The sequence below is a fragment of the Cryptotermes secundus genome, unplaced genomic scaffold, assembly GCF_002891405.2.
Source record: "Cryptotermes secundus unplaced genomic scaffold, Csec_1.0 scaffold620, whole genome shotgun sequence".
Classification (NCBI taxonomy): Eukaryota; Metazoa; Arthropoda; class Insecta; order Blattodea; family Kalotermitidae; genus Cryptotermes; species Cryptotermes secundus.
The window spans coordinates 424,843-435,972 of NW_019723312.1; positions in this window are offsets into that span (position 1 = coordinate 424,843).

The following is an 11,130-nucleotide window of genomic DNA, read 5'->3' on the forward strand; positions in this document are numbered from 1 at the left end:
CGCTCAAGCCGAAGATTAATCTCCCTTACACACCTGTTAATCCATGGCTTGTCATGTCGCCAGAAAAGACCAACAAACCTCACATTGGTGTGACTAGTTTTCTGGGCAATGTCACTTAAATCTTTCTCAATTTGATAATTGAGGTTTCTCTCCAAACTGTTACCTGGCCCCCCAACTATAACTACCTGATCTTCCTTACTAAAACCTTTGCACAATTTTCCAATGTGACATTGCTCAGATCAGAATTGGGCTTGAATATGCTGGTCACAGCATATGCATCTCCCATTGCTTTCTGTAGCCTCTGCCCGATATCCCTACCATGACTGCTACCCAGCACTAGAATCTTACGCTTAGGCTTAGCCTCTAACACAGGCTGATGCTGTGCAGTCTGGTAGAAGTTTGCTGATATTTGTTTTCAGAGTAGACGAGGCATCTGATGTTCTTACAGGAAGCAGTAATTTTTAAGTAATGTTATATTTTAGCGTCCTGTTGCACTGATTTAAGTCCATGATTTATTTAAACCGTCTTGCAGTGCATACACTCATTTATCTCCTTCTCTCCCTCGCACTACATGTTTCGGCATAATAATGCCATCTTTAGGTGCTTACTTATCCTGGGTATGTGTGTAGACACACATACCCAGGAGGCCCAACAGTATAACACACGCAGTCACAGGAGCAAGACACAACAAAAGCACAACACACACAAGATAGTGAAGGAGTGCTCCAACAGAGGAGAATGGGCGTGACTGGCGTAGTGAGGTGCGACGTAGCGATGTGGTATCCTGAACAATTTTAATATTTTTAACGTTTGACAATGTATATGATAGATACATATTTTAGTTATTTTAATATGAGACCAAGGCATGCAATGAACTAGTTTGGCGTGGATAAGTAAGCACCTGAAGATGGCATTATTATGCCGAAACATGTAGTGCGAGGGAGAGAAGGAGATAAATGAGTGTATGCACTGCAAGACGGTTTAAATAAATCATGAATTTTTAAGTGTTAAGTTATTTCTAAACAGATTGTAGTCTTTATGACCTCTCCAGTTATTTCTGCCCTGTAAATTCTGATGAAATTCTCTTCCTCATTTTGTCGCCTGAGCATGATCTATTTAAACAGATACATAGAAAGATATACAAGTTGGTGTAAAATAGTCATAATGGACTAAATGTGACCTATATAAACGTTACATATAAAGTTTTTCTGCATGTAACAGTATACAATATATTACAGTTGTACAGTATACACAGACGAACTTGAGTTTGAAGAATTGAAGAATAATAATAACACTGAACTAGAATTGTAGAACTGTAGAAATCTAGAACTGTAACTGTAACTTCTGAAGTCAAAAGTCACATTGCGACTGACGGTCAGTCAGTCAGTAAGTCTTGGTGTCGAGCCCCATTTGGGGCTCATGACCAGATATTTATTACTGTTTGACATTTACGGTCTTGCTTTTGTGGGGCGCCCTCTCTGACGAGAGGACGGGTCTGTCTTCTATATATACTGCTGGCCCTTGCCAGCGCAGTTTTTCTCAGGTCCAATCCCTTGAGACTCACGACCATATTTTACTGTCTCAGATTTGAGACTTCCCTGTCAATATAACTTCCACTCAGTGTATCTTCTTATGTAACCTAGAGTCGGACATATAGAGAACACGTCACTGTTCGTATTGTTGTAGGCTTTGCCTAGCAACCGCTGTTTACTCGTTGCTAAGCAATGAAGCTCGCGTTGTCACACTTGCTTGAATGTGGTCAGTTCCCACAAGCCTATTCCATATAGCAGAATACTTTTAATTAAGCACCATTCCATGAAGATGTATGTGTCATTGGAAGTACAGCCCCATGGTCCTTAACCTCAGCTCTCGATGGAGTTAAGTGATAATTTTCATGCCCCAGCCACTTGATTCCCACGAGACCCGTTTGTGGGATGCCGGACAGGTGGCAGATTCTGACAGCGCTAGTCTATAAATTTGCCTCTCTACCGACTGAGCTTTCATAAACTTGTTTGAAATTGCATGATGTGATGGCGCAATAAGCAGAGTGAGAAGGCAAGCGAAGGTTTAGTCGTGTATCGTGTACATAGTAATCTGTGAATCCCATCGTTCACTGCGGCTCACTGTATTTCTGTCCATGATCTTAACAAAACAAACAAGGTGAACCCTGTAGCTCAGTGTTCTGTAATTTTATCGCGCTGAGTGCTTTTCCAAAGGGTCCAAAGACATTGGCAGGAGTAAGTATGTTGTTTTGGTTACGTTGACTTTAATATATTAATTTGCCTGCTTGAATGGGTTTCGTCGTTAGTTGTTCTTTAGTTTGAAGTACGCATTTCTTGATACTTACATATGCCCACGACAAATTTATGTATGAAGTATGTTTCACAGTTGCTTTTAAGTCTAATTTATGCATATATTTGTACACACAACTTCATAATACTAAGAATCAAATGGAATTGAAAAGCGGAATGAATCCAGAACCAATTCTTAAAAAGTAGAATGCAGATATAATACGGTACATAACCTCAACATGTTTTGAAAAGAATATGAGTTTTCTGAAGCACTGATGTGGATTTTCAGTTGCAAATGTAGATCGAAGTGCAGCTGTTGGAAACAGTTTGGTGCTTATAAGCTAGTCGCTCTTACACTTCTTGCAAGTACTGTTATATGGGATTGTTTGATTCAGTTCAGTTCAATTCATTTGAACATTCCGTTGATCCTTAATGATACAGTAATGACCAGTAGATGTGGGATTAGTCACAGACAAAACCAGACAAGTCGCATCACATTAAGAAGATACGAATATAAACACAATAATTCATCTCCACAATACAGTATCTCAAACATTGGTCTAATATCTAAAAGCAGATTATTTATTAGGACATTACATCAATCACTACTTACAAACAATACCCAGACAACAAACAGGTGATAGATGCCTGCACACTTAATACCCAGGACATCGATGGAACAACTTGTGTACATCGTATGACAGCTATATATTTAAAATGTTAAAACTAATGTACTGACAGTACTAAGTTGCGGTGAATATATATGAGCAGATTATAAGCATCATAAAAAAAGTGTACTTAGTAGGGAGTATAACCCAGGTGTTTAGTTTACTTTACAGTTAAAATATTCATCCAAGGAATAAAACGAATTGGAAAGAAGAAACCTTTTTAGCATTGGTTTGAATAGTTTCATTTCATTACTCAGACTTTTTATATGAGGTGGAAGATGATTATAAGCTCTGATACCAGAGTAGTGGGGTCCTTTTTGGAAAACTGCCAATCATGATGTAGGAAGGTGAAAGTTTGTGCCATGTCTAGTACTGAAGCTATGAATCTCATGATTAGATTTGTGCAGATCATTATTTTTTACGACAAACCGTAATTTCGAATATATATATATATATATTGTGAATACATTGGCAATATATTTAATTTTTTAAATAGATCCCTACAGGAGTCTCTAGTTTTTGCATTCATAATAACTCTAATTATCCGCTTTTGTATCCTAAAGACATTGATTCTGCTAGACGTATTACCCCAGAAAATTATACCATATTCCATAATAGAATGCACAGAGGAGAAATAAATCTTCTTAAGGGTTTCTTGTGACATAAAACCTTTTGCTGTCCTAATAGCATAACAAGCTGAACTCATTTTAGTTACTAATTGGTCAATATGATGACATGTTTCACATGTTTATTTTATTATTTTAGGATTACAGCCATGATTATCCCAATACGCTGCTTTACGTGCGGAAAGGTGATAGGCAATAAATGGGAAGCGTACTTGGGATTGCTACAAGCAGAATATACTGAAGGGTGAGAGAGTTTTTTTTGGTAGTCTTGTACGTAAATTGACCAGTATGTGCCGCTCTGTAGACATTGTGCACAAGGTTGTGCTGGATTACATGTAATGTTTCAATGAAGTTTTATTGTGTAAGATTTGAGGCTTTCATGGCAGTGACTGTAAAATAAGCAGTCTTCTGGGATTTGGCACCGTGTATATGTGGTGTTAACCGACATTTCGGAGGAATGCATCGCCTCCAACTTCAGGGTAGAAGGAAAAATATAAGAAATCTGCAAGCGAAGAGACCGTGAGAACCGGTACAAGCAGACGCAATGCCAAATCCCAGAAGACTGCTTTCTTCAAGTTTTATTCTGTTCCATCAGAGGATACTATAACAGAAAAGTGTATCATTCAGTTGTTTCATTCTTCATCCCAGAATATGGTATTCTTCCTAGTCACCACTGTGTAAACCTCAAATCCTACACAAAACACGTGTCAGAGTAACAAATTTCCAGGCCCAGGTTTGAATCTGGAGCTTCCTGGACACAAAGCCGGAGCGCTACCTACTTGACAGTGACGTTTGCTAGATTGGAAGGTTTCGTAACAGAAACTAAGTCTTGAATTTAAAGGGTGTTAAGTCGATGAGAAGAATTATCTAAAATCTATATAATTAAGTTTCTTAAAATTATTAGTATGAATTGCTCACTGTTTTTTGCAACTTCACTATTAACTTGAAGGGCACACAGTAGTGTAGTTGGCTGAGGCACTATGCTACAAGCTGGAAGGTTACGGGTTTCAGTCCCAGCGAGCTGGATTTTTTTTTTCCCCATTTACCTAATCCTTCCAGACACACTATGGCCCTGGGGTCGACTCAGCCTCTAACAGAAATGAGTACTAGGAATATTCTTGGGGGTAAAGGGCTGCCAGTGCATAAGGCTGACAGCCTCACCGCCATCTGTGAGCTGCTTGTTTATAAAATGTGGGAGCCTCGAAGTCTCACAACCCTATGGGCCTCCATGTGTCTCTTACAGGGGTAGCTTTAACTTTGTTTTTTTAATATTAGCTTCAGCGTTGTTTCACCCACCATCCTACAGATTTATTATTCATAATCATTCATCATTATTTATACATATCACAGCAAAATCATCAGCACCAACCTGACTGGTGTAGTGATAATGCTTGTGACTTTTATTCGGGAGCTGCTTGGTTTGAATCTGAGCTAGTCACCAGCTACCTTGACTTAGGTTTCTCATGGTATTCCTCAGTCCCTTTAGGTAAATGCTGGAATAGTACCTTGATATTAATCAGCATTATAAAGTGTCCCACAAGAAGGTCCATGTACTCAGTTTGCATGTTATAGAGATGCCCTCGATGCGTTAGGATTGAAGAGGTATTGCTGCCGACGGATGCTCCTAGGACACGTCGATCTCATTGAGAAACTTCTTAACTATGCTCCACTCGAGAAGTAATTGAGGAACTTGAGAGTGTCAAGAAATGACAAGGTATGTTTGTGATATCATTTAACATATTCATATCAATTGAAGGAGTCATATTTGTCATTGATCGTGGTGTTTATACAGTATTCTGGGATGTGATACCACATAGTGTGATAAGTCACTGCCTACATTTTGCAGGAACCCACATATTCCTGATATATCGAAGATGAAAGCACTAGGTTTCTCTGAAATATCATAACATCCCAGTTGGAAGCAGTGTTAAAGCTGTTTTCTTGGTTGCTGTGTCGCTAGCATCTTAGTATACCACAACATTCTTTAATTTAATCTTATAATCGGTTGAGCTGTATGAATTATATGAATGGTTTTCATTTATTTATTCTTTTACAGCCAGACAGATGCCAATATGTAAACCATATCATCTTGTTCCAGGTGAAGGAGAGGCATACTGATTCGCCTGAATCATCAGAGTTTTGAATCTTATACATAATTTTCTGAATTTTGGAGTGTAAAATATTTATAATAAAAACTGAAACTTGTACAAATTATTTAATTTTAAAGAATTGTCTAATTGCAGAGTATGTTTTCAGTATACAAATTATACAAAACAGATAATTGTCAAACAATAAATTATTAATACATAAGGGATGGGCCTAACTTCTGGCCCTGGTACCGTGATTGTCAGTTCTCTGTTGTGCATGAACAGTAAGTTAAGTCTGACTGCTGTAAAGTACGGTGTGGTCGCATTTTACGCGAATTTGAAATATTGCAGTGTAAAAACTACTAACAAAGTTAGACTTTATGTGCAAAGTTTGAAAAGAATGCGAATAAAAAAAAATTCGGTAATACATTTATTCCTATGAGAAAACTAGTCTTGAATTATGTGAGGTCTTCAGGAGTGCATTTCTCATATAAAATGCAACCACACTGTACATTGTATGTGCTGTAAATATGCCATGTAGACTGTCCGTTACAAATATATACACACTTAAGACCAAACTAAATGAGTGCAGTTTTTAGCTCCCGGTAACACACAAAACCTTTGTCTCATCCAAGAGGCAGTTAACCATTGCGCTATAGGCAAGGCTACCTTCCATCACACAAAAAACATGCTAGAGTTTAAAGTCACAGTTTTCTGGATGCGATGGTAGATTGGTACTAGTCTTTTGTTGGACCCTGTTGCTTCCTTCTTTGTGGTAGAGGAGGAAGCACAGCCCCCTGCCTGGGTCCTGTTTGCTCTCTGACTCTGTACTTCCCATCAGCAGGGTCTTGAAAATGACCCACCTTTTCTCACAGTTGCAGTTCCATCCTGTGATAGCGATGAGCCATGCTGAAGCAATGGCTCCCTTTCGTGATGTCATGGCTTCCAGCCATATCTTCCACGCTACCCCTTTATCATCCTAGAGCTTACCCCCTCCTCCTCCTCCCCTATACTACGTGGTTTTCCCCTCCCTTCCCCCTGTGTGTGTCTTGGTAGCCTTGGAAGGAAGGTTGTTTTGGGAGCAACATGTACTCGGTTAGTGGATCCACTTGGATGAGGACGTTCGCGGACCAGCGGAAGGAATTCCTAAATTTCAATTCGGCAGGGTTTTTATAAAGCTAGTTTCAGTGTAATCGGGAGCTGGCCGCAGACGTCGGGGTTACTTGCGGTCGCCAGCCATCAGGGGAAAGGGATGGCGACAGTACGCGGAGTTGTATAGTTAGTATATATATTTTCTTGGGGCTGCCTGTGGCTGACCAATTGTTTAGTTAGTATATATATTTTCTTTGGGTCCGCCTGTGGCTGACCAAGACGCAGTAGTGAAGTCGTGTTGTGGTGTAATGACTTCCGTACATAATGTAGGTGGGCCAGTGGAACTGGGCATGTCGGCTGAGTTTGATGCCGCAAAGTGCAGATAAGTATTGGGCTGAAATCAGCCGTGTATGTTGGATTGTCAGCAACACTGTATATTCTTGTAGTGCGTTATATTGTGTTTTGTTCTCATTAAATCCTGTTATTGTTATATGGTCGATCATTATAACTTCTGATAGGCCCTCTGCTGCGAGCTTGGATTCCCAGCGATGATCTTAGGGAATATTGTGAACATGACGCAAGAGCCTGTGACGATGAACCGCTCCCGACTTCACGATGGTTGTAGGTGGTAGGGTGAAGATGGGATTAGCAACGGTTCAGCGACTTGTGATCCTAAAACAGGATGTTTTCCTGCTCATCTTTGCTATTGGCCCAGCCAGGCTTCCTCTCCCATCCATGCAGCTTGTCCATGCACATCAACCTTGAAGATGGAGGTAGCGTGTTCTTCTGAAACATCATTATCTGCATCTTGTTTGAAACATCTTTGAGCCTGCATCATTATTTACACCCATAAATGTCTTCTTGCCATCATGAAGGTCGATGTTACTCATATGATCATACGACATCTATGAAGGACGTACTATTTGAGGTCCTTACATCTACCTGCTTCATGCTGGTTCCTTCCTTGGGTTATTCTTTGACCTCAAAGATGGAGGCCATATGTTCCTGCAAAACACTGGTTGATTTCAATGGCATTATATCCTGAAAGATGCAACTTTTCCTATAAGGATGTTTCCAGAGAACTTACTGCTGAACACGCAGAACTACTTGAGATGTTTTAGACAAAGTTTTGTGTTCTGTTTTCTCACTCATTCTTTTGTGAGAAAGTATGTTCATGTCACTGACCACTGCAAGTATGTTGTACGTTGCAATTCTGCCTTCCATCAGCTGTACAGTAAGAAATCCCACTTGTTTTGTGCAGTGGAGACACGAGCCAGTGCGACAGCCTCATCCTTCCCCCATTTGCCATGAAATACTTTCACAGCAATTAGATTTTGTCCTGTTAAGTTTGGTTTCATAGCAACAGAAACAGCATTGATGGAGAGGAACATTGAGCTACACTGCCGAGTGTTAGGACTATGAATTAAATGGGATGGAGTTGAGATGTACTGGTGGAATTTTATCAGTAAAGATTGGTACCTAGTGGTATACAATTCTGTGGTAAGAAAATGAGGCTTTCACATAACAAGGTGATTATGTTATCTCTTCATAAAGTTTGTGATTATTGTAGTAAGTGTATGTTATAATCAGATGTTACGAAAGTTGAGAACCATGCCAGTGGTTTCTGTTGTGTGTGTATTATTTTATGATGCTGTCAGTAGCTGTAAAATATAGCATGAAGCGGTAGGATGATACATGAATGATGAATTGGAAAACATTTTGAAGGTAGCAGTCATGATTTAATGCCAGAATTTACATGGAGCAACTGAGGAAAAGAGTACAGAATCTCAGAATAGTCCGTGTCTTGGTCAAGATTGGATCTGAGTACCTGAGTACGGGTCTCGAGTGTTACCATTACACCAGCCTGTTTGGTATCTTTGTATATGAGTGACTCTCAACATGGTTTCGGATTGGATATTGAATTTATTGACCACTTAGAGATACTAACTACAAGTAACTATGACAGTCTCACAGGGTCACACACTCCAAATATCACTGTAACTACAGCACACATAAAGTCTTCTCAGTCTTTACTAGACGTTTCCTAGTAATGGATTTTAATACTGTCCGCTTACGTCCATACAATCTGGCACACACCCCAAGGCTGAATGAACTGCCATGCTGGCAGCCATTTCACACCAACCTTCTAGTCTTCTCTTCACAGACTGACTTACAGCTGAGTATTCTTGCAACTGACTGGTTGCCCCAGACTGTCCTGGTTATAACATCTCGGCATGGACTGCACAGAAAACACTATTACTCTGTTGCTTGTTCAGTTATCACTTATCAAGAATCTGCTGCCTAATAACAGAAGTTCTGTTTGTTTCATGACCATTGCCTAGAAATGAATGGTGTTTCATTGTTTCTGTGGCTTCACAGTTTTTGCTGTGAGCAGATATGCCACAGTATCCTTTTGGGGGGCTATTTTATGACCCTGCCAATAGTCAAGATGATATACTGTCAAATGGTAGGAGAGGTGGATGATGAAATGGAAAGCATTTGTGGCCTAATTGAAGTACTATTCTGGCAGTTGCATGGAGGGACTGAGGAAGACCATAAGAAACCTCAGTTGCTGGTGTTGTGGCCAACACTGAAGCTGAGCCCCCTCCCCAAATACAAGTCTCCATTGTTATCACTGCACCAGCATCCTGAGCGTTTTGTGTTGAGTTTGAGAGTGATAGAAAAATATGATTTACATGCAGAGAGACAAAATGATGGTGCAGTACATAAAATCAATCTTTTATTTTCATTGGAACAATTTGTTCTATCAACAACATTCCCTTGTACTGAAGTTAATTCAGTCCATGTTTCTTGTAAGAACATAACTTGCATTTGAAAAAAATCTGAACTGTCAGGCAACCACTCATTTTAAACAAATATTTTCCATGGGCATTTCTTTACAAAACGAAACGTGATTCCCACTGATTTTTCATTTGACATAACTTATCTGTGCTTAAGGTTTAGTGTACAGAGTGGTGTATAAGTCCCTCTGGCTAAGCAGAGCAAGGAAAGCTAATATGCAGTGGAACTGGGGCATGGAGTGGTGTAGTTGGTTGAGGCACTATGTTACAAGCTGGAAGGTCGTGGTTTCAAATCCTGATGAGGTCACTGAATTTTTAAATTTACCTAATCCTTCCAGTCCTGCACTATGACCCTGGGGTCTACTTAACCTCTAACAGAAATAAGTACCAGGAATCTTCCTGGGGGTAAAGGCTGACAGCCTCACTGCCATCTGTGAGCCGATTGTCTAGAAAATGTGGGAGCCTCGATTGCCTGTTACAGGGATAGCTAGCTTTACAGTGGAACTCTCAATTGATGTTACTTGATTTCACATTTTCTCACATTTATTGTTCAGTTCCCATGATCCCAAATCAATAAACTCAGCGTTATATCTCCTCCGTTTAAGACTTTCTTGAGCTTGGTTTTCAAGTCCACTGAACCCAAAAGCAACCTTAAATGAAGACTGCATTGTACATATGACTATATATGAACATGCGAAAATGCAAGATGCATAGAATATCCCAAAAGTCTGGAACAGTAGGCAATAACATTCTCAAAAGCAAAATGTCACTGCACAGAGTGAGGTCATATCAAAAACAGCTCACAGTGTTTATACATTTTCATCAGCATGAATGGTAGATATGTTAAGGATATTTTGTAACAGCTGTGTCAGAACTCTGATACTGTCCATGTTTCTAGACTTACAGGATGCCACATAGAACAAAACACTGCAAATATATCAGATTTCACAAAGTTTTTATATTTGTAAGATTTGAGGCTTTCACGGCAGTGACTATGAAGAAAGCAGTCTTCTGGGATTTGGCACCGTGTGCCAAATCCCAGAAGACTGCTTTCTTCGTTTTTATATTTGTTTGTCAGAAGCAAGAATGATCTGCCTGTTTTCATGTACAATACTCTTTCAGAATTTCCTATGAACTGCAGCATTTTTTGTTGTTGCAATGTTACTTTTTAAATTAACACATCATATTATGTTACCATAATGTCATATTTCCCTCTCATTTTCTTCTAAATTTTACAAGTGTTTAAAGATAACTGGTTATCACTGTTTTACATATCACATTGTGTCCCATTATAACATGTGGCTTTTATGAAGTGACTCCAAATTAAAACCAAATTTTTAGTATATGAAGCTTAATATTTCAGTGTCAGGAACAAAGTTTTCTCATATACCACATATAAATGCTGCATATATAGATCTGTCTGTGTATCTTGTGGAATTGTACGAGTGTTGGGAGTTGAAACCAAACAAATTAAAAAAACGGACGGTTCCTTTTTAAGCACTTGAGTGCTTGTTGTATGATGGTTGTGTGAAACACTCATTCTGTGTAGCACTTACGAGGTACAT